We start from the raw sequence: 27,464 nt of genomic DNA on the forward strand, positions 1-27,464 counted from the left end.
TAGGGAGTTGAAAATAGTGATACACACACACGGACATATACATACACACACACATAAGCACACACATGCATACACAAAGTACAAAAAAACAAATTACAAAATTATTAAGAGAAGAAAAACTATGTGATTGAAGTAGGTCACAGTTGGGGGTTTCTACATTACAAGCAATGAATGACCTATTTCTTAACAGAAGTAACTACACAGTTTATTTTATTATAGTATTATTTGTTATATTATCTAAAAGAGATACATTTTAGACACTTTTCTACATGTGTGACATAGTTCACAATTATAACATAAAAATAATAAAAACAAAAATGTACCCCAAAATGCAGAAAAGTCAAAATTAAAAATACTTTTAATTTAAAAATATAATAAAACAAAATTTAAAATAAGTGACAAAACTATTAGCTCTTTATCTGACAAAGAGTTTTGCAAATCATTCAACAAAATATAAACATTTCCCAAAAGGAAAATGGACAAAGGCTACTCATTGGCAAGTCTCAAAAAAAGAGAGGAAAAAAGTGAACAGCCAATGTATTAAGCAATGTTCTCTAGAGAACAGAGCCTGCAGAGAGACTTAAGCATGAATGCTTTATGGGGGAGATACAACTTCAGGACAGGGAGGGTGAGGGAATAAGGGAAGGGAGGAGTGAAGGATGAGAAATAAATTCAGATGGTCCTGCATCACCAAAATATGCAGAGCATTTCAGGTCCCAGTGGGTCAGATTATACAGATATGCAGTACCTTAGTCCATGGGTGGGACAGGAATGGAGAGTGAATTTAATTAATTTACAATTTCATTCACTTGACTCTTTCAGCCTGCCCTGCTCGCTCCTCTCTCTCTCTCTCTCTCTCTCTCTCAAAATTAATAAATAGGGGCACCTGGGTGGCTCAGTCGGTTAAGCATTCAACTTCATTTCAGATCATGATCTCACCATCTGTGACTTCAAGTCCCATGTCAGGCTCTGTGCTGACAGCTCAGAGCCTGGAGCCTGCTTCAGATTCTGTGTCTCCCTCTCTCTCTCTGCCCCTCCCTACTCGCACTCTCTCTCTGTCTCTCAAAAATGAATAAACATTAAAAATAAATAAATAAATAAATAAATGAATTTTTAAAAAAAGAAAAAGAAATTTCTCTATCTTGAACACCAATCTTACATACCAGTGTTATTAAAGGAATCTTTATAGAATGGGAAATCACATTGTTATAGTTGACGACAGAACAAACAATCCTCTGAATGGTTTAAAAATCCAGTTGTATGTTCTGTTCAATCCTTCAGTTATGTGTGCTTAGGAGGTAATTCTAGCAGAGTATAACATAAAAAAGCTGGCTACAGGCAGCAAAACTGTGGTCACATTCATAATTCTTCTGCAGCCAAAGACAACTTGATATACAAGAGGTTTCGGAACTGCCTGATCATCATATAAGATGATCAAACAATAAAAGATAATAAATGTCTTCAAAAAAAAAACAAAGAAAAATAATTTTAACTGCTTTCCAAAAGAAAGCCTTAACATTGTACGTTGTAGAGATGAATATCTACAGCACAGAATACACTAGCAACTCATAGTTCCTCACAGAGAAAGTGGTTGGTTGAGTGAAGCTTACCACGAAAGAGTAAGTATTACATGATGATATCTGCTGTGAAGAGCTTCAGGTCACACTGTTCCACCAAAGATGCAGTGAAAGCTGAGACACAGATGGAAAGGCAAAGAAAATTTTGCTAAACTGAAAGCCAATTACGTTATTCCACTGCTACATGTCTAGATCTAAGACTGAAGAACAAAATTGCCCCAGTGATTATATAAAACATCATGTGTAGACAAAAGAATTTTTTTAATTAAAAATATATGTTATTCAGGGGTGCCTGGGTGGCTCAGTCAGTTGAGCATCCAACTCTTGACTTCGGCTCAGGTCATGATCTCATGGTTTGTGAGATCAAGCCCTTCATTGGGCTTTGTGCTGAGCCTGCTTGGGTTTGTCTATCTCAGTCTCTCTCTGTCACTCCCCTGCTCGTGCTCTCTCTCAAAATGAATAAGTAAGTTTAAAATATATATATATGTATGTGTATATATATATATATATGTATATATATATGTGTGTGTATATATATATGTATATATATATGTATGTATATATATATGTGTATATATATATATACGTGTATATACATATATATATATATGCTATTCATTAAGTATCTTTCTCCCATTGAACAAAAAGCTTAAATTTGTGGAATTGCTTCAAAAAAGCTACATAATTACCACTAATCAAATCTTCAAAGACAGAATATAAATAACAGATAAATTTTTACCTTAGTTGGTTACAATTCCAAAGAAGCAAACACTCAATCACTTAGGGCAACATGGCCATTAGCAACAAACATCATGTTTGTCACAGAACTGAGCTGAAAATGAGCATCTCTTTAGTAGCCCAAAGTGGAGTCTGAGGCCCATGAGCAGACCAGCAGCTAAGATATCTAGGTAGACGGTAATGTTCCTGTCCCATAATGTCAAACTTTCAAATTATATTATGAAAATCTTAATATGGAACTGTAGTAATAATTAAGTTTATTGACCTCATTTTGAATTTACTTTGGTAAATTCATTTTTGATGGTTACATTTGCCTTTGGTCTCAGTTCCACTGAATATTGATCTTCATAGTCAATCTCTCAGCATTTGGCCAAGATGAATTTAGTGTTCCTTCACTCTCGATGTACAGAAACCATGGGTGCATTATACAGGTACAACATGAGAAAAAAAAAGGCCAACACATTAGGCATGACTTTCTCTAGGTGCCAGTGAATTATATTCTTCTTTGTACATGTCTCGTGTTTCCCAGTTTCTTCAAAAAATATATATTGGTAGTTAGATAAAAAAAGAAACAAATGCTCTTTTTAGCAAAATAGCAGGACATACAAATATCATTAAAATGCAGACTTTGATCATTCTGTTTTTATAGTTTATTACAAACGTATCATTGAAAATATTTTAATATGATGACAGAGATGCACAAATTCTAACTCTTGGAGTTCACTTCAGGGCTCTACAAGGATTTTAAGTAGACCTAACATTGCTTGTGCATCTTTATGTTCATGGTGAAGATCTGTGAACTGAGATTGAGTATTTGAATAATTAACAACCTAACTGCAAGCAGAGGAGCTGAAAATTTATATCCATCTTATTCCAAAGACAGGTTTAGGACATTTGGCAATTGTAGACTGAGACAAAAGAATTGGAACTGAAATGTTGAGTGTGAAATTGAGGTCAATTAGAACATCCCTCAATCTAAATTTTTCCCCATGGAAACAATTCTACCCAAAATTTTTTCTGTGAAAAAAAATTGGTTTTCTTTTAAAAATACATAGTTCTAAAATATATGGAAAATAGCAAGGCTGCCTACATCACAGGACATGTAAAAAATAAAATCCAAATGCATTAAATATTTAAAGACAGAAAAGAAATACATTTTTGGTCTTGGAATAGAAAAACATTTTTTAGGCAGGACAAAAAACACCACACTTACAAAGGCAATACAGAAGCTAAAATTTTTGTGGCACAAAGTGCAACGATATCTATTGCAGAAACGTTCATAAAAATCAAAAATAGAACACAAACTAAATGTCCACCAATAAACAAATTATGATAGTCATAAAATAGAATACTATGTGCCTACTAAAAAGAATAAGGTTTATCTGAATATGTAAACATGGAAAATGATCCAAAATATATTATTAGGTTAAAAGAGAAATTTCAGAAAAATATGTATGGTATAATTTTGTTTTAATAAAATGTATAGGGATATGTATGAATGACTCTTTGCATAGTAAGAATACTATTTAGAAAATAGTAAATATAGTCTTTATTTCCTCTATAAATCATATTTGCTCATAGTCCTCTCATCCTATGGCCCCAGGGAAAGGATGTCAAATGCTACCTTCATATGGAGAAAGACACAACCTGATCATACAGACACTGGTAAAAAGAGAAGGCCCTTCATCTTCCAGAGGTGGAACGATGCTGTGAAAACTCAAAGAGATGTTTAGAAAATTCAGATAAATATGACTGGATCTGAGAACATCAGATCTAACGGTAGAGATACAGAAATGGCTATGGCAGGGAAAGGTGATCTGCAAGATAGACTTAGCACATAGGCTAGTATACAAAAGATCCATAAATTCCAACCTGCCATGGTGGCAAGGGCATGCTGAGAGGACCCCTGAAATGGCAGGAACCTGGGGTCAGAATGTAGAAGCCACAAAGAGCAGGTACCTCAAGACTGGAAGGTAATGGTGGAGCTTACAGTTAGCAACAGTGGATGCTAACACCATCAAAGACCAGGTAAGACTTGTTAGTGAAGACAGAGGTTAATACCCAGGGAGAGGCACGATATCTCAGCTGGAAATCAGATGACAGCAAGTGGATCTCACCTCCTGCACACACATACCCCACTGCTCCCCAGACACGCACACACACACTTCTCACATTGTCATAAGTCAGCTTTCCTCCACCCAGATGCCCTCTTAAGAAGAAATCGGGGGAAGAAAGAAATCTTAAAAGGCTAAGTTAACCTAAAATAGAACCTGGATGAAACTGAGGCAAAATATATTGTTAAATGGATGCTCCAACACCACCACCCATTACTACCTAAGCATACCAACTATAAATTTTTGGCACAGTATGAATTGTAGAATGTTACATTTTCACTAACTACAAGAAAAAATGGATTATTTTGAGGATTAAATGAACATGACTTAGTGACAGGTTGGATATTGAGGTGTGAGGGAAAGGGAGAAATTAAATATGACCCCCAGGTATCTGCCTTGATTGCCAGGTGGAAACAATATCATTAACTAATGTATAAATATGAGAAGAACACCTAAAATGGGCTTATAGGAAAACAGATTAATCTGATTTTTAATCTGTTGAATTTGAAGGGCCTCTGATACACCTTAGTAAAGATGTCCTGGAACCAGTTGGAAATTCTGATCCAGAAAAAAGTTTTGGGGGTGCCTCGGTGGCTCAGTCGGTTAAGCGTCCGACTTCAGCTCAGGTTATGATTTCACGGGTTTGTGAGTTTGAGCCCCAAGTCAGGCTCTGTGCTGACAGCTCGGAGCCTGGAGCCCACTTCAGATTCTGTGTCTCCCTCTCTCTACCCCTCCCTTGACTGTGCTCTTTCTCTCTCTCTCAAAAATAAATAAACATTAAAAAATAATAATAAAAAGAAAAGGAAAGAAGTTTTGGAAGTCTTCAAGGTGCACAGCAAATTTAAGCTAATGCTAATGGAAATGGATGAGATCATTCAGGAAAACAAAGTAGAATTCCTGTGCTCTTAGAGCCAACTCTACGTAATCAAGCTCCAATTGGGTTGTACTGTCACCTTGATTGTGAACTCCAAAAGAGTAAAGAACATGCCTTCTAGGTATCTGTGATGCTGTAATTTATAATAAAAAGTATGTATTTGTTATTTGTCCTGGTTTCTGGCACAGAGCTTCTAAAACACTTATTTCCCGGGGCGCCTGGGTGGCTCAGTCGGTTAAGCGGCCGACTTCGGCTCAGGTCATGATCTCGCACTCCGTGAGTTCAAGCCCCGCGTCGGGCTCTGTGCTGACAGCTCAGAGCCTGGAGCCTGTTTCGGATTCTGTGTCTCCCTCTCTCTCTGACCCTCCCTTGTTCATGCTCTGTCTCTCTCTGTCTCAAAAATAAATAAACATTAAAAAATTTAAATAAGTAAGTAAATAAATAAAACACTTATTTCCCTAAGTGATAAGAGCACAAAGGTGTCTTTTATTAGGTTAATGAGGTGACTTTAGAAAGCCACTAAGTAAACTAAGGATGGAGGCTGATTGCTCTTGGAGCCAACCATGTGATTAGACAGTTGAAACTTTTGGTCCCACCACAGGACCTCCTGGAAAGGGAGAGGGGCTGGAGACCGAGTTCAATCACCAATGGCCAATGATTTAATCTATCATCTCTATGTAGTAAAAACCCAAAAGGGCTGGGTTCAGAGAGCTTCCAGGTTGGTAAACACAAGGAGGTCTGGGAAAAGGCATGAAAGATCTGTCCTCTTTCCTCCTACATTGCCCCATGTGTCTCTTCCATTTGGCTGTTCCTGAGTTCTATCCTTTTATCACAAACTGGTAAGTAAAGTCAGTAAAAACTGGTAAGTAAGTAAAATGTTTCTCTGAGTTTCGTGAGCCTCTCTAGCAAATTAATCAAACCCAAGGAAAGGGTCATTGAAACCTCCAAGCTATAGCTGGTAAGTAGGTCAGAAGCCCAGGTGGCAAGTGGAGTGTGGACTGGGGAGGCGTTGCAGTCTTATAGAACTGAACCCTTAATCTGTGGAATCTGTCACTATCTTCGGGTAGTGTAAGAATTGAGATGAACTGTAGGACACTCAGCTAGTATCAGAGAATTCCATGGTGTTGGGAGGAGGGGACCCCACACATTGGCATTGGATGCAGAACCTTTAATCTCTAATTCCCTTTAGATTGTACTGAGTATGGGACAAAGCTCAGTAGATACCCATTGCTGAATTATGAAGTATTTCATTTCTCAGTGGGTGGTAAACAACGATTCCAAGTGGTCACTCTTTCCAGAATTAAAAAGATCTCAGTTTGGCAGAGATAGTCGCCCTCTTTATGTACTTTCCCAGAAGGTGGTAATGAACCTGGAAACTGTGGAAACCAATGTCTGGAGATCTTGGGTGGTGTGCAGGTATGAACCAAGGACTTCCCTGGAAGTCAGGAGTCCTGAGTTATAATCTAAACCCTCCTAAAGAAATCATTCACTGCTATCAAAGCTTCAGGTCCCTCCCTACCCCCACCACAAGTAAACAGATACAGAATGCTTCTCATTTGTCTTAATCAATATACTGTGAGTGCTTTAAAGGCATCATCTATAAATATCCTAGACATCCATCCTAACCCACTCTACAATAGTACGAAAAGCTACTAGGTGCAGAGCCTGTCTTGGATCCCTGTTTATTTAACTCTTCAGAAAGAAGTAAATAGAAGGAGATACCATAGTATCTCAGAAATAAAATGTCAGTGGGACTCCAGACAAAACAGTCACATACTCCTTTTAATTTAGTTGTACAGAACAATTCGCATTTCTCCCAAACTTCTTACTCCCAAAAGCTTTGTCACATGTTGTTCTGTCTGACTGAAAGATCATTAGGCTTCTTCTTCACTTCATAAACTCCAGCTCGTTCTTCAAGGCCCACCTAAAAGTTTCCCCTTTCTAGGAAGACTTCTTTAAGCAGAGTTGGTGACCTGTTACATGGTGCTTCAATTATAGAATTTTTTTACACTGTATTATCACCTATTCATATTTTTCCCCATCTAGACTTCAAGACTGGGACTATATCATTCATTTTTTTAAGTTCAGAACCTGACAGGGCACCTGGGAGGCTCAGGTGGTCAAGCATCCAACTTCGGCTCAGCTCTTGATCTTACAGTTTGTGGGTTCAGGCTCTGTGCTGACAGATCAGAGCCTGGAGCCTGCAAAAGATTCTGTGTCTTCCCCTTTCTCTGCCCCTTCCCCACTCGCACTCTGTCTCTCTCTCTCTCTCTCTCAAAAATAAATAAACATTAAAAATAAATAAATAAATAAATAACCTGAGTTCTAATTAAAAAAATAATACACGCTGTTCACAGAAGGTGGTCACTAGTTTTAATGATGCCTCTGATCCTTTGCCTCTGATCTGTGGTCTGATGCCTTGGAATAAACTCGCACAAGGAGGAAAGAATGAACGCCCTGCTGGAAACTCTCTCCCTTTATGGAAGCAAATATAAGATCCTACGCTATAAAGACTACAGTGCAAATTTTTGGCAGGTCCTAGCATGACACTAAGGTTTCCAGAGAAGCATCTCTGATATTCTTTCACACGTCATATCTTCTGAGTATTCGAAGACAGTGGAAGGATGTTTCTGGCTTTACCCCATAACAAAGTTGTCATAATGCATTCTGACATTTTAAAAATACATTCAAAGCTGATAAAATGAAGATTTTGGATTTTGGCATTGGAAAAAGGCCTTGAACTTCAGCCAGAGGGTTCCCAAGAGAAATAAAAGTGATTTATATTGGAAGCTAGGTAGCAAAATGTATTGGACATTCAAGAACTATTTCAAGGTCCATAATCATTGACTTCACTGTCAGAGAGTTAAAATCTCTTTGCAGTAGCTCTACGGGTTACAGTTCATTACAGCGTTAGGTTAGAGCAACTGTTCTCAACCATGGTGTCATCACTGACTGTACTGAAACCACCTGAGAGGTGGACTGCAAAGAACTTAATACAAATAATAAACTACTAACATTTGTGAATGCTATTTTAGATACAAAATTACTGTAGATCTAATATTTCCTATCAATACATTATCATTAGTATTTCTAGGCATCAATTATTTTTTTTCTGAGTTACAGATGAAAAGTTCTAGTCACAGATTAATTCTGTAGAAAATAAACGTAAACTGCCATCTACTTTGTCTGTTTTGCATAAGAACCACTAGCTTTCATGGCAGTTAAACATCTCTTGATGGGAGGAGTGCCAAAGAATTCTTGAACCTCTTTAATCTCTCAAAGGAATGATTAACAGCAGCATATGTGGCAAAGAGATCCCTAAGAGCTGGGAAATGCATATTGCATTTAACAATATGAAGGTCAACAGGAACCATACTGAGATCAGTTCAGTGCAACAGTTAAAGCAGAAGTCAAATTCAAGTGTTTGGGAAATGAACTGAAATGTATTGTACTTCAGAGACATTCATAGAAGAGAACGGGAAAACTGAACTGCAGCCAGAGGAAGGACAAGAGAGTTGTTATGAAAGAAAAACAAAATAAAAACAAAGCAAAACACCAACAGGTTGAAAAGAAGAAATCAGAAAAGGAGATACAGCTCAAAACATAGGGTGGAGAAGAGATAAATGAGGTCTTATAAGTCGTTAAAAGGAAAGGAGTAAAAAGCATGGATGGAAAGTTTATCCCTGAATAAGAGAAGAAATGTTTCAACTTCTTTTTTTAGTATATGTGCTGTCTAAGGAAGCACAGAAATGTTTCAACCTTTCAACAGTTAATTTTGTACCTCAAGTGTCAGGAAGTATATACACATGTCCTCAAAGCATATTTCTCCATCTCTGCCTTCTCCTTCCACCAACAGGAACAGCGTCTACAGGCTGATACACCCTAAAGAAGCCTGTCTGTCTGAAGAAATGCCATCTTTCACAATTCAGCTGGTGACGGTTAGGTACCGTGTTGGACATTTCCCAGCCATAACCACCTATGGCTTTGTGTGAGGCAGCTGGGGAAGGTCTCTTTCTGCAGAACTTTGCTGTAAGTTCAGAATCACAGCCTCCTGGTCATAGTTAGGCTCAACCAGTTTTTGGAACATCCTAGTTAGGCATATACATGGCATAGGGAACGGGATACAGAGATATCCTTTTAAAACATTATCCACAGTACAGCTTGCTAATCAAGGTGCCAAAATATACTGGTACATAGTGAATGGATTATGGATACGCTGAGTGACACAAATCCCCTCAAAATGCAGGGCAACTTGTCCTAGACTAACTTGTCCCCAAGCCAGTCACCTCCATCCATAAACAGCCTCCCCTGAGGACCCTCAGAGGACTGAAGGAGTGTGAGCAGAGTTTGACACATCTCAGAAGTGCCTGCAGGGGACAAGCAAAATGACTGTTACCTGGCACTTGCTGCTTCGCCACTCTCTAAGCCTGGCCAAAAGGGTATTCCACTGCCTGGATATTGATTTTTAGGAGCCAGCTCTCTAGATTATTTCAAAATAATAATAAAGCTATTTTGCAGAATGTGTTTGACTTTTTAGAGTGGTCACTTAGAACACATTAGTACCAATGGACAGATGTGTCCAGCATGCATGGTGACAAAGACTCAAGCTGCTTCCTTCCCAGGGCCTGCCAGGAGCCCTGTCAGCCTCACCACCACCTACCGCCTTCATACCATGGGCAGGAATGCACTTTAGGAATCTTTTATATAAACTTCTCCAGCAGCTCCATGAGCCCCGTATCAGAAGGTTAAATGGTGGCTCTTGGCAGACACTGTTTTTTACAGCTTAAATTTCTTGTCATTATATGTATCAGATACATTCATTGCTACTGACTGCCCTAACAATGCAAGTGCATTCTGCAATATGTAACTTTATTATTATGTTAAAATATCTGATAGGAAAGGCTTTACAGAAATCACATTATCCTAAGAAATAAACATTAATAGAGTGGGAGAGAGCCAAAGCATAAGAGACTGTTAAAAACTGAGAACAAACTGAGGGTTGATGGGGGGTGGGAGGGAGGGCAGGGTGGGTGATGGGTATTGAGGAGGGCACCTTTTGGGATGAGCACTGGGTGTTGTATGGAAACCAATTTGACAGTAAATTTCATATATTAAAAAAGAAAAAAAAAAGAAATAAACATTAATTACACTTCGAAGCAGAAGGAAAAATGTTATTTCCAATATAATTCAAGTGTTATAAATATTTTTAACCGTTTAAAATTTTCATCATATAATTGCAGGAAGTTCTATTGTCAAACTTGACCTTAAATATGAAGAGACTATTATTTAAAAAGTCTTAATCAGAAATTATATTTCAACTGTAACACCTGATAATAAAACTTTATGGACATGAAAGCAAGTTTAAGGTTATTAATTTTTTTAATATTTTATTTATAAGTAAGTTCTTTGTAAGTTCTTCTCTTCTCATAACCATTTAATAACAAAAAGGGGGGGGGGGTGCCTGGGTGGCTCAGTGGGTTAAGTATCCGACTTCAGCTCAGGTCATGATCTCATGGCTTTTGAGTTCAAGCCCTGCATCAGGCTCTGTGCTGACAGCTCAGAGTCTGGAGCCTGCTTCGGATTCTGTCTCCCTCTCTCTCTGCCCCTCCCCTATGTACTCGCTCTCTCTCAAAAATAAATAAACATTTGAAATTTTTTTTTTAAAAAAAACAATGAATTTCTCCCCAGGCTTCATACAGACAACTCAAATCCCCTTCAGTTCATTCTACTGTACAATACCAATATCATTTTTCTGCGTGTGTCATTACAATGAAAAAGGTTAGGAAGTACTGATTTACAGATACTAACTGAATATAAGAATAGCAGAAAATACACAAATAAGGCACATTTGATAGAATATGGATGCCTTCATCAGAACATTCCAGAGAAAGACACACCCTTCTCTCGAAGCTATTTGGAAATGAAAGAGAAGTCCTGAGATTTACGGAGTAAATTCTTCTTTCTTCTAATTCCTAAACAACGCATTCTCATCTAATTCTTTTTGGTCTTTTAGGTATTGCCTAAATTAATGTAGCACCTGCTTATCTAATACACAGTATCTAATATGCATCCCAGAAGAATGAGAAAGAAAAACCATACTGCAGACACATATACATTGTACCAACCACAAGGGTTGAGATATCCCAAAGAGGGGTTCAGAATGGTCCAATATGGAAAATGTTCCACAGACAGAGATTTGACTGTACTGGAAGCAGCTTTGCACAACGAACAAGGACCATGTGGATCCAGAATAAACAGACCTCCTTCAAGAAAGGACCTTAAAATTCAGCTCACAATAAATGAAACATCTCCACCTAAACTCAGAGAATGAAAGCCCAGGCCAAAGTGAACAGAGAAGCCTCAGATCTTGGCTTATATAATTTCTTGTGACTCCAAGATCAAGTAAATAAATAATAGGCAATAACTGACTTCATTTGGAGCCATTTAAAATGACTGCCTCCTTCAGCAGTCCTGTAGAGCGCCCCAAACACAGATAGGACCTGACAAGCAGGCAGCTACGAGCTGGCCCAAGAGCTAAGCTGTTGGTAGGAAGGCATCTGGGAAACAGAAAGGCAAATGCGTTGAAGCAGTTGCCTGAAATCCCCAAAGCTTTCTCCATTAATGCCTGTTTTAAAATGCCGAGAGCATTTCTGTGAACTATTAAGGGTAGGCAGAGTTACCTAATGAGGCTGTTAAATTCATTAGCCGTGTGCTTCATCTTTCTTGGTTTCCAACGTGCACGTGAAGGAGACCTCAGAGAAGTCTGTCAGAGGTCATAACCGCCCGCAAGGTGGTCACTCAGTCCTGAGCCTTAGTGAAAGGCTCAAGGCTCCTCCTAAACCATTTCTTTGAAAATACAATGGATTAATTACTGTCATTTGCATCTGTAGCTATGCAAGCTATGATAATGATGTGCTCTAATGAAACCGATGCCTCAGGCTATAAGCTGACGACCTGAGGGGCTGAGGGAGGATTCTCTCCACCTGAGCCCCGGGATTTCCTAAATCCTAAAGTGTGTTAGAAAAGTTGGGGAATGGTTCATAACTTGGGGCAAATTCCTAACTGTAGACAAGCTACGCTGGGTCTTATATTCATAGCTCTCAGAAACCTTTACATGCCAGAGTTTGTGAATCTACATGTTGCCAAATACTGACATTTATTTGGGTGAAATACCATTTAATCACGACTGGTTCTCAACTGATTTATAAGGCTCTTCCAAAATATATGCATCTAGGCCACCTTGATTCAAGTCTAGTTTTCCTATTATTAGAAAAAAGTACCTCTGCTCTCTACAGAAAAAATGACTATATTTTTTAATAGTCTTTAAACAGGATCCTTATAATTTTCTCAAATCTTAGGGTCTCAAGTTGTATGTTTATTAATCAATCACTTCGCAGGAATGGAGCTTGCTTTCTGCTAACGCTTTTTTTTTCTTCCAATTTTTTTAAGCAGCCTCCACACCCAGCATGGAGCCCAATGCAGGGCTTAAACTCACAACCCTGAGCTGAGATCAAGAGTCAGATATTTAACCGACTGAGCCATGAAGGCGTCCCCCAATTTTTTTTAATTGAAGTTGACATACAATGTCATACTGTTGCAGGTGTGCAACAGGGATTGGTGAGTGTAGTTGCCATGTGTCATCACACAACATTATTACAGTGTACTACTGTTTTCTTTAATATCAATTGCACGGTTTACAAAGCGAGTGGTCCAAAAGACAGTAGACTGTATCTGTGTTGAAAAATTAAAAAGTGAAAAAAAAAATCTATCAATGATTTCAAAAACTGGCCGAAGGAATGTTACTTAGCTAGAGATTTCAAAATACTGATTTTTCACTTCTCATCTGGAAATGTGGGAGCTGGACAGCCTCCCTGTAGTCGTTTTGAGTATTTCCTTGTATTAGACAAATTTGAATAATTGTTTAACCAGTTTCAACCGTGTTGCATTAATCACAGCAAGACTTGGAGGAAAGAATTCGAAGGTGAAGCAACACCCTGGGATTTCTGTTTTTGCTGGGAGGTGCGGATTGTTGTTAGTTTGTTGTCACGCCCTGTTAGACTCTTGAATGCTGCTGTGTTCTTAAAACATACAGACTATATTTTCAGTTCACAAAGAACTTTTGCAGGTATTATCTAACGCAGATCAACTTAAATGCAAAAAAGAGAAATGTTACCCAAAGAACAATTGTTTACGAGTTGAAATTTTGTGAAAAAATGTTTAATCAATACTTCAAGATTTTCTTCTACCCTGGTAAGTTTGCAAAACTTAGCAAGTAAAAATACAAGACACCCACTTAAATTTGAATTTCAGAAAAACAAATAATACTTTGTTTAGTATAAATATGTCCATGTAATATTTGGGACATATTATACTAAAAAATTATTTGTTGCTTATCCTAAATGTAAATTTAACTGGGCATTGTGTATTTTACCTGGTAACCCTATTGGTAAAGAATAACCTAAAAATCCTCTTCTAGCCAGGCTTTCTAGCAAGTAATTATTTGAGCAGAGAACACTAGGAGGCCTCTTTTTAAATGAAGTCAGGGTAATTTAGTAAAGCAAAGATTCTCTCTGAAAAACAATTGTGTCCTAAAGTGTTATTTTTGCACATCTGTATTTTTGTGCAATACATTTCTCAAAGTACTCTACACCTTTAAAAGCATAATTTTGAAATAGGAAGAATCATTTCTGTTTAAGTCTGTTTCAGGCTCAATCATCACAGAAACGCATGTTGATAAAGAAAAAAAAGGGGCCCCTGGGTGGCTCAGTCGGTTAAGCATCCGACTTCGGCTCAGGTCATGATCTCACGGTCAGTGTGTTCAAGCCCCGCGTCGGGGTCTGTGCTGACAGGTCAGAGCCTGGAGCCTGTTTCAGATTCTGTGTCTCCCTCTTTCTCTGACCCTCCCCTGTTCATGCTCTCTCTGTCTCAAAAATAAATAAATTAAAAAAAAAAAAAAAAAAAAGATGTAGGCAGCAAAGACAGTGATAAGCTTCAGTTATCCTTAAGACAAAAAACATTACAATAAATTGAGGATGAAAAGCTGCCTTTCCTAGACATCATTTTAACTAACCAGAATATAATTGATCTTATGGTATTCTGTTCTTTAAATATGATATATTATGGCCTTACTCTGCTCTTGGCAGAAGGTATAATGTTTATAGGAAATAAGCTTAAAGATTGTAGGAGCTAGGTGATTCAAAAATTACAATCCTGTATTTCTAGACAGACGACCTAGACAGGAGAGGTCTAAAGAAAAAATCCACGGCTGTGTGGAAATTGAAATACTCAACACAAAGAGTTGAGGGACTACTAACAGAGGCCATTTTACTTACCCTTCAAAGTATCCCTGACATCTATCTCTATCAATTCCTTCCCCATTGCTATTGTCAGAGAAACAGTTTTCTGTGTGATGCAATGCTGAGTAAGCCCAATGTGAAGCACCAATGTTTGTCAGGGTCTTACATTCAGATTAAAAGTCACTTTCGCTGAAATTATTATTCTAGAATCCTATAAGCAGAACTGTCTTGGAGAAGGAAAAACTAAGGTCACATTCACCTCAGACCTACACAGTGTTTAGAAAAAGATATGAGCAATGATGTTCTCCCAACCCATCCTTGGGAAAGTGCAACTGCCTCTAGTGTATAAACATGGGCCATTCCCCTCCCCATGTGACTTATAGAATGCGTGTTCTCATAAATAATACATGAAAGATGCTGCAATTGCATTGTTTTGAAGCTGAAGGTCATCAGTATTCTTTCCAAATTATCACAGTGGCGATTCTATTTTCCAAGAACTTGGTTGTTTCAAGAGGTTATTCCAAAATTGTTTGCATCTGTTTAGGACATGAGGATCATGTCTGACCAACACAAACAACCAAAGGGCAGGTCACTTATTAGAGATAAAACCAGACTGGGGAAAAACTCACAATATTTAGTATTAGGATATCTTCTCTATGTAACAATAGGAAACATAAGGGGCTCTTGTTATAACATCATAGCTCTTGGGAGTCTAAAATCTATGGCTATTTCTGATTGACTTAATTATTTAAATACCTGAGCATAAAAAATAAAACTTCATCTTTTCCTTCTTTAATTGTCATTTTTTAATGCTTTGAAGTTTCAATATGCCTGCTTATGACTTACTAGGAATAGACAATGATCATCAAACCAACAAAAAATTACTTAGCACTTATCATGAACTTGGCCACATATTAGATCCTATGAGGGATAAAAAGACAAACAAGGTATAGCCTTGTCCTCACAGACCTTAAGTTTACACACTAGCAGAGAACTGGACTATAATAACTATACTACAAATTAGAATATGTAAGTGCCCTAGCAAAGAAGTAAACAGTAATGAGAAAACATACAAGGAAAAGTTTAATTTAGGGTTTCTAGAAAGATAGCTTCTGAGTCTAAGGTAGTGGGTAGGATTTCATTTAGCAGATTTGGGGGGAAAAACAAAAATTCCAAATGTGCATTAGTTCAAAAGCACAGAAGTAATAAATGGTGGGACATGGTCACAAAACGGTTGGGTATAGGATGGCTGAGAAAGAACAGGAATGATAAGTTTGACAATAGAGTATAAATAATAGCGTACCCATTATGATAGACTTCTAATTTGGTTTTTGTTTTGTTCTCTTGATTATTTTTTGCTTTCCCAATATCTGCTTCTGGTATCCACTTTCCTTATTCTGGCAACAGTCCTGGATTTTTTTCTCTACAGAACAGTCAGTTGCTGTTCCAGTAGGGCTAAAGACCGTGTAGAGTAGGAAGAAAAGAAGTCTAGAAGAGCGCCTCAATATATCCCAGCACTTAATAACTGCATGGAGGAAGGCAACCCATAAAGGAACAGAGAAGAGATGACAAGAAGTAGGAGCAGGCTGGCAAGAAGAAGGTCAGGAAATGGACACTGCCGGAATAGACAACTTTTTCAAGTCTTTAAGGTGAATGTGTTGTAAAAGAAAGATGACTGATAAGGCAGGGGCACAGAGGGAAATGAGGGATCGAGTGAGGGTTTGTTTGTTTGTTTTTAATTGGATGTACTTAAGCATGATTAAAAATTGATGGGGAGAATCTGAGAGAAAGATGGCGATGCCTGAGAAAAAAGAAGCAATACTTTATTTAGATCCTATATGTTATCCATCATAGATGGCAAAAGTATCACTGACTGATCTGGTAGGTTTTCAAATGTTCTCAAATTCAACTGATTCAGTCAAACAGCAGAACACTTTAAAAGTAAACAAATAAAAAGAAAACAGAAATGATTAACAGTGTGAGGTTCCTGGAAGGTGGAGGCGATGTGATCCAGAGTACAGACTGGTAGGCCCTGCCACAGGATAGGGATGACAAAGAGGTGCAGAAGAAGAGACAACAGCAAGTTCGGTATCGGGAAAAGAGGGCATTCGCAGACAATGGAAGTACGAGTGATGTGAAATCAGGCACCAACATGGACGAGAGCTAAAAAGGGAAAATAAAGTTGGAGGACAGGAATAAGTTGCTGCAAGCACCACTACTGGTTAAGTTTTTTAGTAGAAATATTTATTTCCACATTGACTTGGCATGCCCATCAAAGCAGCTAAATGGAAGAAACATGTTTGGAGATACTTGAAAATGTCTCTCTCATTCTTGAAAATTAGTAGACTGCAAGTAAAATAATACTTTTAACCCTCCAGGTTTAGACTGGATAATGCAAGTTTTATTTATTTTTTAAAGCAAGTGGGGTTTTTTTTTGTTTTTTTCATGTTTTTAATGTTTTTTAATTTATTTTGAGAGAGAGACACCAAGTTGGGGAGGGGCAGAGAGAGAGAGAGAGAGAGAGAGAGAGAGAGAGAATCCCAAGCAGGCTCTGCACTGTCAGCACACTGCATAGGGCTAGCATCCACGAACTGTGAGATCGTGACCTGAGCTGAAACCAAGAGCTGGACTCTTAACCGATTGAGCCACCCAAGTGCCCCCTAAAAGCAAATTTTAAATGACAAACTGAAAATGAGTTTTGGAACCAACAACTAAAGTCTGTATTGCCAAGTGGTTAGTATGCTCATCGTGTAAGAACCATTCATTTATATAAATTATATAAAGTATAGTTACTGATGGCCACACCAAACATTCAAATTTAATCAGTATACGGATAAATGGGTTGTATAAATAAATAAATAAATAAATAAATAAATAAATAAAGCAATGCCTTTGTCTTTGCTGCTTGGTTATAAAAGCCTTATTCCATCACAAATATTTTAAAGGTATCATAAACAACAATCCACCGACATAAATCAGAGCATATACCTTGCAAAGCAATATCACTGATGTCTATTATCTGGCTGTGATTGATTATCTGCTTATCCCAAACTCATCTAAGTTCCAATCCAGATTGTACACTGAAAGCAGGCTTGGTTCTGAAAATAGGGGGAAATTATTTTCAAAGCCAATGCATTAGTGGTCTAGAATTTTTAGTTACTCATCTTAAACATATGCACAATCTGGAACAAAAGTAATTGCTAAGTAGTAGTAACAGAGTAGTCTAAGTCACATGGGAGACGGGCAAGATGCCCACATGTCTCTTGAAAAGGAAGTTCCTGGTATACGATTTTAAAGGCAGCTTTGTTAAACTGGCGTTCAGTAAAGGCCAAAAAAGGATCTATAGAGAATTCCAAGCTCATATTTGTCTTGTCGCATATCAATTTTTTATCAAAGTAATCATTTTATCACTAGTTTTTAAAAGCTTAGATAAAATTTTTTAAAAATTTGTCAATGATTATGTTCTACTTTTAAATATTCTTTTTTTTTTTCAAATTTTTTTTCTAATGTTTATTTTGGAGAGAGAGAGAGAGACAGAGCACAAGCAGGGGAGGGACAGAGAGAGAGAGGGAGGCACAGAATCCCAAGTAGGCTCCAGGCTCTGAGCTGTCAGCACAAAGGCCCACACAGGGCTCAAATTCACAAACTGCAAAATCATGGCTTGAGCTGAAGTCAGATGCTTAACTGACTGAGCCACCCAGGTGCCCCTAATTTTAAATATTCTGATTTTGGGGTGTCTGCATGGCTGTCAGTTAAGAGTCGGATTTCAGCTCAAGTCATGATCTCACATGGGTTCATGTGGGTTCAAGTCCTGCATCAGGCTCTATGCTGACAGTGCAGAGCCTCCTTAAGATTCTCTCTCTCCCTCTCTCTCTGCCCCTCCCCCATTCACAGATTCTCTCTCTCAAAATAAATAAAACTTTAATTTCTTTTTTTTAGATTTATTTATTTTTGATAGAAGAGAGAGACAGAGCACAAGTGGGGGAGGAGCAGAGAGAGAGGGAGACACAGAATCTGAAACAGGCTCCAGGCTCTTGAGCTGTCAGCACAGAGCCCAACGCAGGGCTTGAACTGACAAACCACGAGATCATGGCATGAGCCAAAGTCGGACGTTTAACCGACTGAGCCACCCAGGCACCCCTCAAAATAAATAAATAAAACTTTAAAAAAATAAATGAGTAAATGTTCTGACTTTCACTATTCTCTCTTGGTCAGATTCTTTAGTTTACCTTGTCCTTCATGACATATTTTCTTGTGCGTATCTCTTTATCATCTGTCAAAACCCAGTTTAAAATGCCATCTCCAGGGCGCCTGGGTGGCTCAGTCGGTTGAGCGCCGACTTCGGCTCAGGTCACGATCTCGCGGTCCGTGCGTTCGAGCCCCGCATCGGGCCCCTGTGCTGACAGCTCAGAGCCCGGAGCCTGTTTCAGATTCTGTGTCTCCCTCTCTCTGACCCTCCCCCATTCATGCTCTGTCTCTCTCTGTCTCAAAAATAAATAAACGTTAAAAAAAAATTTTTTTAAATGCCATCTCCTCAGGGGTGCCAGGGTGGCTCAGTCAGTTAAGCTTCTGACTTCGGCTCAAGTCATGATCTCGCAGTTAGTGAGTTTGAGCCCCGCGTCTGGCTCTGTGCTGACAGTTCAGAACCTGGAGCCTGCTTCAGATTCGGTTGTCTCCCTCTCTCTACCCCTCCCCTGCTTGTGTTCTGTCTCTCTCTGTCTCTCAAAAATAAATTAATGTTAAAAAAAGAACTGACTCTGCTAAAAAAAAAAAAACATGCCACCTCCTCAGTGAAGCTTTCCCAACTTCAATTAATAAATTAGTTCCCCGTCCTCCTCACATGGCATTATATAGTTATACACCTCTCTCTGCCCCTGAGCACCATTTCTGACATTGTAATCTCAATAAATGCATGAGTTTGAAAGTCACTAGTATTTATCGGTAAGCACGAAAACAACTGTCATGACCTCTCAAGTACTTCCCTAATGCCATCCAGGTTACACATTATGTTCTCTGCAGACAAGACTCCAAACGCTAGCCTTTCCACTCACCCAGGCTGTTTTGGACTCATCCTCATCAATTCTGTATTTACAACTTTGTATGTACTCTCATATTTGCACCCATGTCCCAATCTCTCTCACTGTCAATCCCTCACTCTCTTTCTCCCTCACCAGAATTTATATCTCTATGGTAGGAGACAATGAGAAGTCTGTATTTTCTTAGCCCCTTATTGCTATTTTCAGACTGTTCTTCTAGTGCTTTTATCTACAAAACCCTCTTCCCCTGAAGTTCATGCCTCCTTATTTATTACCAGCTTCTCCATTTCCTTGTCAATTTCAAACATCTGTTTCAAAACCATGACCCAAAAGTCATTGATGACTGTGGCACCCAATTCACATTTTTTCTCCCATCTCTTATGTTATTATGGGCAACTTCAACAATTATGTGGAAGCTTAAAAATTGGAAAAGAACTACCTGGTATTTTTTAGCACCTTCTATGTGCTAAATACTGTGCAAGTGCTTTCATGAATTATCTTGTTTAATCCTCCCACTGATCCCATGAGACATGTGCTACAATTAACCCCATTTTACAGGTGAGAAAATGGAAGCTTAGACACTCTTACTGACTCTTGGCCAAGATCACACAGCAAGCAACTAAGTAGCAGAACTGAGAGGGAAACTCAGGCAGCATGACCACTGGGCTCACTTTAAACCACTAGCCCATGCTGTCCCTAGATTAACAGAAAAACCACAGTTCCTTGATTTCCCAAACATGGTGGCCTCTCCCTTCGTAACAACAAACTCCCAGTGCCAAACCAGGAGTCTGTGGGCACTGGGAACTGCTCCTATATGAAATATTCCAAATTGCATTACGCCTTCTCCCTCCACCTCACCTGATTGCTTACTGCCCTCCCACATGTTCCTCTACCCCATGGAGATTTCAGTCCTTCTACTCACCCCCTACTAATCTCCCTTACCCACACTCTCTAGACCATTAATAACCATCTAACCTGCACCCTCAACAAGCTAATGCCCTGTTCTCCAGCCTTACTGCTCCCCAAATTTCTAATCATGATCCATTTTAATCACATGCCTTTCCTCTCCTATATCTAGCCCTGACATTACCTCACCATTCAGCAGCATCTGATTATGATGCTGTCCCTCACCTTATAGTACTTGGGGCTGGGTTTTCCTGGTTTTTATTATTTCCTGACCTCTCTTTCTAAGAATCTCTATTTGGTTTTTCTGACCAAACTTTCAATGTTGGATTCCAAGGGTTTTCTCACGGACTCTTTTATAATTTTAAAATAATTTGGGGGCATCTGGGTGGCTCAATCGGTTGAGCATCTGACTCTTGATTTCGGCTCAGGTCGTGATCTCACAGTTTGTGACATCGAGCCCTGAGTAGGGCTTTGCGCTGGCAGCACAGAGCCTGCTTGGGATTCTCTCTCTCCCCATCTCTCTCTGCCCCTCCCCCCACTTCTCTCAAAAATAAACTTTAAAAAAATACTCTGTATGATACTATAATGGGGGATAAATGTCATTATACATTTGTCCAAATCCATAAAATGTACAACACCAAGAGTGAGCCTTAATGTAAACTATGGACTTTGAGTGATTACGATGTATCAATGTAAGTTCAACTGTACCAAATGTACCATTCTGTGGGCTATGTTGATAATGTGGAAGGCTGTGCACGTGTGATGGCAGCAGGTATTAAAGTCTAAAAAAAAAAAAAACTTTATAGTATAAGCTGTACGTATTTCTACAATTTTATCCTTCTACAACTTGTTCTTTTCATTCAAATTTTCAACATTATTTTTAGACACCTAAAACAATTTATCTTTTCTCCTACTAGTAGACATTTAGGCTGTTCCCAGCTTTTTACAACTGTAAATAACACTGCAGTAAGCATTCCTCTTTCTTGGTGCACATGAGACTTTCATAAAGATTTTCAAACTTTTTGTAATCAGGACAGCTTTACACTCTTAAAAGTCACTGAGGACCCAAGGAACTTTTGTTCATGTGGATTATATCTATAAATATTTGTCATATCAGAAGTTGAAACTTAAATATTAACAATGCAGGGCACCTGGCTGTCTCAGTCTGAAGAGACTACAGCTCTTGGGTTGTGAGTTTGAGCCCTACGCTCCATGCTTGCAAGGTGTGGAACCTGCTTAAGATTTTCTCTCTCCCTCTCCCTCTGCTCCTCCCCCACTTGCACACATGTACAATAAATAAATAAATACATACATACATACATACATACATACATACATACATACTTTATTAAAAAGCTTTGACCTTCCAAAACCCCTAAAGGATCTCAGGGGCGACCAAAGGTCCCAGATCACATTGTGAGAGCCGCTACTCTTAGGTATATACAAGGTTGAAGATCTCTGCATTAATATAACACTGCCAAATTTCTCTCCAAAGTGGTTATACTAGATACACTCCCAGCATCTGGCAGTTCTGCTTTTTATTTTTTCCTAACTGGTGAGTGCAATTTTCAAGGATGTTATTTATATATGTGTGTATGTAATATATATGATTATATATATATATATTACATATAATTACATATAATTTTTATTATATTATATATATATAATATATATATCACAATTCCTTGCTACCTTGATAGATCTCAAAGGCCTTCAAACAGCTTTTTAAATATTTAATCATTTTTCTTAAATGACTGAGCCACCCAGGTGCCCCTATTAAACAAGTTTTTCTAATGAGCTGAGCAGAAGATTGCTTTCTAGCACAAGAATGTCTATCATTACCACAAGCAGAAATCAGATTACATTTTCTTTTTAATATTCATATTATTTAATATTCATATTTGGCTTAATAAAATGTAAAATTAAGCAACAGTTCTATTCTCCTCCTGAACAATATAAGAACCTAAGAACACTTTAATTGTAATATCCCTCCTATTTTAGCACTGTTTATTGAGTATTTTTTATTAACTTATTTTTATATTTCCTAAATCAGTCATAGTTATATGTGTATATGTACATATATATGTATACATATATAAATTACATAGAGTTTCTCTGATTAGGGAAATGAAATATATAATATGCATTATATATTTTATTATTATATATGTTACATAATTTTGTAGTATTATTTATTAAACATCATACATGTATATATTTTATATGTTATATATATTACATATGTATATACATATATAATGTATATAATTTCTCTAAACTGTTTTCTGGATTATTTTCTCAAAAAATATCTTCCAATTCACTAATTTTGTCTTCAGCTATGGATAATCTGTTATTTAACCCATCTACTGAGTTTTCTATTCTTTTCTATTTTTCATCTCTAGAAGTTATTTTTTTCTCTTCCAATCTATCTGCTCTTTTCTCAAAGTATCATATTTTTCTCTATATTTTCAATAATCTTATGAATTTAGTCTTTCCAAAAAGTCTTATTTATTGTTTCTCCCAGATTGTTTCATTATTCAAAGGTCTGTGGAGTATAATCCTAGTTTTTTTGTGTCCAATGACTTTTCCTTTCGACGGTTCTTTTTTTTTGAAATTCCTATGAAGTTTTGAGGTACATCAAATATACTGTATCTTGATTATTTTGGAGATTACATAACTATACACATTTGTAAAAATTCATCAAACCTTTAACTTTAAAAGACTGAAATTTACAATCTGTAAATTATACCTCAATGTGATTTAAAATTTTTTTGAACCCCAAACCCATATTGATACAAATTTTTATTTAAAAATCCCTACATGAGACTTTTTCTTTCTACCTCAAAACCCAGGTAAAACAGTTTACAGGCCTTCCTTCTGTGCCAGTGGGCATTTTTTCCCTAATCCACCACTTGAAGTGCATACATCCATTCAGGGATCCCAAATGGGTTTGAGTTTTAAAGTCCTACTCCACTAGGGACAAAAGCTTCATCTCTTGACCACATGTGTTACAACCCAATCCTCTAGGTTATTGAAAGCACAAAACCTCCACCGCATTCCATCAGGTGGGCACCACCTCAGCTTACTCTTTTACCATTATGGTAATTTTGAGGGAATCATAATTGAGAGATAGTGAAGGAAGCTTTCTGCTCCTTTTTCATTTCTGACCCCTGGAAATACCCACTACTTTCTGAGTGTGGCTCTGCTTTAGTGAGAGTCGCTGCATGTATATTAGATTTGTATGAGTTTGCAGGGGGTTCTTATGTTTTCTGGTCTGCCATATTTTCAGGACCAGAAGTGCCCTCCTTTCCTCTTATTCAATGAACTGTCACTGGGTGGCATGTATTCCCACGGCTTCAAGTTAATAGGCTGATTAACTCCCAAATCCACATCTCTAGCATAGACATCTCATTTCAAATCCAGAAATACACTTGCAATTCACAAGTAGATATTCCCACCTGAACATCCCATAAAAATCTTAAACTCCATAATATGTTCATATCTAAACTCCCTCAAAACTATATCTTTTCCCCCAACTAATGGCATCACCATCCCATCAGTTTTCCATGCCATACATCTGGCATTTTTCCTCTACTTTTCTGCTCCTTTATCCCCTGTCAATACTGCAATTCTACTCCTTTATGTCCCCCAGATAAGTTCCCTCTTCTCCATTCTCACTGCCTTAATTCATACCTCTCTTTATAGTCTCCCCAAAAATATTCTCTACAGTTAACAGTCCATCTTTTGTACTTTTTCCAGAAAATGACAAACCCAAATGCCACTCTTCTCTTTAAAATCCAAAACTGCATATATGTTCTGCCACTATATACATAAGGAAGCGCACATCACGAAATTTCATGTCACATCCTTTCATGACCTCGCTTCTTATTCAATGTCAACTCCTGCTAGCTCCCTCTGAAGCTCAAGCCTTAGGGAACATCTGACTTCCCTAAATGCAATGTACCTTTTGACACTACCAAATCTTTGCACATGAGAACCAAGCTGCCTAGACTACCACCCACACCACACACCCTCTTGGCCTAGAGATTCTCTGGCATCCTTGTCATTCACGTCAGCCCAAGAAACATGTTCTCTCTGACACCTTCCCCAACCTTTCAGAACCCTGCCCTAGCCATCACGAGTGCCCCCTCTGAGCTCCCAGGGGAGTTCAGATAAATGCCAAATGCCATTTACCACATTGTTTTGAAAAACTATTTAGACTTCTGTCTCCTCCACTATACTACGAATTCCCTGAGGGAGGGGAATACTGTTGTACTATTTATGTTACCACTCCTAATTCCTAGCATAGTCCCTGGCCCATAGTAAATATTCTGCTGACTCATTAATAAAAATTGTCATACTTGCAATTTAGGGAAGACTACATGATCTATTGGGTCTCATCCAGATATATGATCAGTGAAGGTTGAAAATAATTGTACCTAAAACTCTACAGGCAAAATATGCTTATTCTTTTCCTGTCTGTAAGCCTTATAGTATAGGCATTCTGTAATGTACAGGTCATGATAAGGCTGCCACTTCCAGCTTCAGTCTATTTTTTAGAATTCATAGGGATTAGTGTACATTATCCTCTCTTAAAGCAAATGGCACTTCAGCTTGACCAAGTTTAATGTCCATATAAAAATCAGAAATGCTACAAATTGAGGCATATAGAAATATTTCCCATCTCTCCTTCAGGCTCTGTCTGCCATCTGCATCCTACATCCCCACTGCTAACCTGCATCCAACCACTTTCAATCTAGAAACCTCATTCTCTGTGGAATACTTGAATCGGAACTAATTATAGCAATAACTAAAATGGTCCTATGAATGCATGCACTGCACAACAAGAATACTTTTACTGGATTACTTAGCCGTGGCATGCTGGGTCTGTTAATGTGCTCTGCCTGGCTTCACTGCAGACATACTTCAGAAATTGTAAGGCTGCAGTTAAAGTAATAGAAGGCCAAAGAAACCTGAAGAGATAAAGAATCAAATTCATCTCCTTGGGAATATGTTTTAAAACAATCTTCTAATGGGAATAAGGGACTTAAGAGGTTCATTTCAGAGCAGATGTCAAACCGGAGCTGGGTCTGTTTTGTAGGTTTTGTTCACTAGTTGGCTTTCTGCTGCATCAGTTTTACTTGAGTTTAGAAAAGCAGCCTGAGACAGCACTCACAGCAAAAAGTTGTACAGGGCCTTGTGATGCTCAGGCTCCCTTTCTGTGCAGCAACCCACTGAGAAGGAAGGGATGCACCAGGCCACTGGTTCTCTCTCACTCAGTTATAAACACATGGCTCTTGCTTCCTGAAAAGCAAATGGAACTAAAAAACTTAATTCGGCATGGTGTTGCCAAAGCATAAAAGCAATCAGCTTGGTCTTTAGCTAATTCCATCAAAATAGAAGGAAACATGAAAATAAACAGGCAACAATAGGACAATGTCTCAAGACAGAGGGCATATAGCATGGCAGTTAATACTTTGGACTATGAATCAAAAGGGAGCTGTGTTTAAAGCTTAGCTCTTTGGGAGCACCTGGGTGGCTCAGTTGGTTAAGTGTCTGACTCTTGGTTTCAGCTCAGGTCATGATCTCATGGGTCATGAGTTCTAGCCCTGCATCAGGCTCTGTGCTGACAGTGCAGAGCCTGCTTGGGATTCTCAATCTCTCTCTCTCTGTCAAAATAAATAAGCTTAAAAAATATTTAACTTAGCTCATCCATTTACAGCCATATGACCCTCTCAGAGCCTTAGGGTCTCTGCCTATAAGAGAAGAATGAAGCTTTTAACCAAGCTTCAAAAAATTATATTCATCAATAAATTTAAATTGTCTTAGCCTCAGTAGTACAAGACAGCAGGTAGTATAAGAACAAGAGGGTGGATCTATTATGTCCTTCTTTATTGAATACTACAGAAGAAACTTTATATAATTGTTGGCAACTTGGCTCAATGATCAATGCAACAAACATCTAAATACGTTGCCTAGATTCTATCCACCTCTTCCTCTGACTTATCACTTCACCTTCAACAAACCTTCAGTTAATCTAGTCTATGACAGTATTTTCTACCATATACTGTAATTATAATATATTTAAAGGGATATTCCTAAACTGACAACATGTCTGTGATCTTCAAATACAAGATTCCATCATATATCAAATTACCACCAATGCTAAGCATGTAGAATGTTACAAAAAGCATTGCAACTATACAAGTTGAAGTCAGGAGCTCAAACCAAATTTAATTTAGATTTGATTTGGAAACATTCTAGTGTTATGGTTGCGTGGTTTTAGAAAAATACTCATGGTTGGTTCTGGTTTGAATAGGTTGACTGGGTTAAAACTAAAACATTTCTCCATTGGTTTGTGGTTAACCAATTAATTTATTGCTTCAGAAATTGAAGTTGGTTAGCCAGCCCCAGGTTTGGGTTCCCGGTTCAATTCAGTTCAAGTTCCTAGAAAATGTATACTCAGAAAACTGAATGATTCCTAAATTACCATGTGCTAAATATCCCAACTTCCTCAAAAACCACAAGTCTCCCACAAACCGCAAACTCTCCTACTCTGGTAAGACAACAAATGTCCTAGCAAGAGGCTGCCCAGAATCCAACCCAAAGTAGAGCAGAAGGCAGGCAACACCTAGTCTGAGAGCAAAGAGGACCCCAACAGTTCAACTTACAGCAGAAGATAATCACTGTACTAAAACATGTGCCTTTCTTGGGCATTAGGAATCTTTATGTTGGCAACTCTCAACCATGATATCTGGACATAAATGTGTATCTCTTCTAGTTAGGAGGCATCTGTCAGGTAATCATTTACAAATAGTTGTTGAATTTGTTTCAAATGGACATATTAATACATGGATGTGTGCATTCATATATATAATGACTATATGTTTATGCCTTAATGAATTATTCTTAGTCACATG

General features: G+C 38.0%; 1 protein-coding gene across 4 annotated transcripts in view; it reads right to left on the bottom strand.

Moving 5' to 3' along the window:
• Positions 1-27,464, bottom strand: part of LOC122235711 (ferritin light chain-like) — a 46,295-nt gene that overhangs the window by 12,409 nt on the left and 6,422 nt on the right. For 3 of the 4 annotated variants that reach the window (XR_006213722.1, XR_006213720.1, XR_006213719.1), the window contains exon 2: positions 1,611-1,691. The exons of the other annotated variant lie outside the window; for it this stretch is intronic. The gene's annotated coding sequence lies outside the window, so the exon portion shown is untranslated. The remainder of the gene's footprint in view (positions 1-1,610; positions 1,692-27,464) is intronic. 4 annotated transcript variants of the gene reach the window in all.

The sequence above is a fragment of the Panthera tigris genome, chromosome F3, assembly GCF_018350195.1.
Source record: "Panthera tigris isolate Pti1 chromosome F3, P.tigris_Pti1_mat1.1, whole genome shotgun sequence".
NCBI lineage: Eukaryota > Metazoa > Chordata > Mammalia > Carnivora > Felidae > Panthera > Panthera tigris.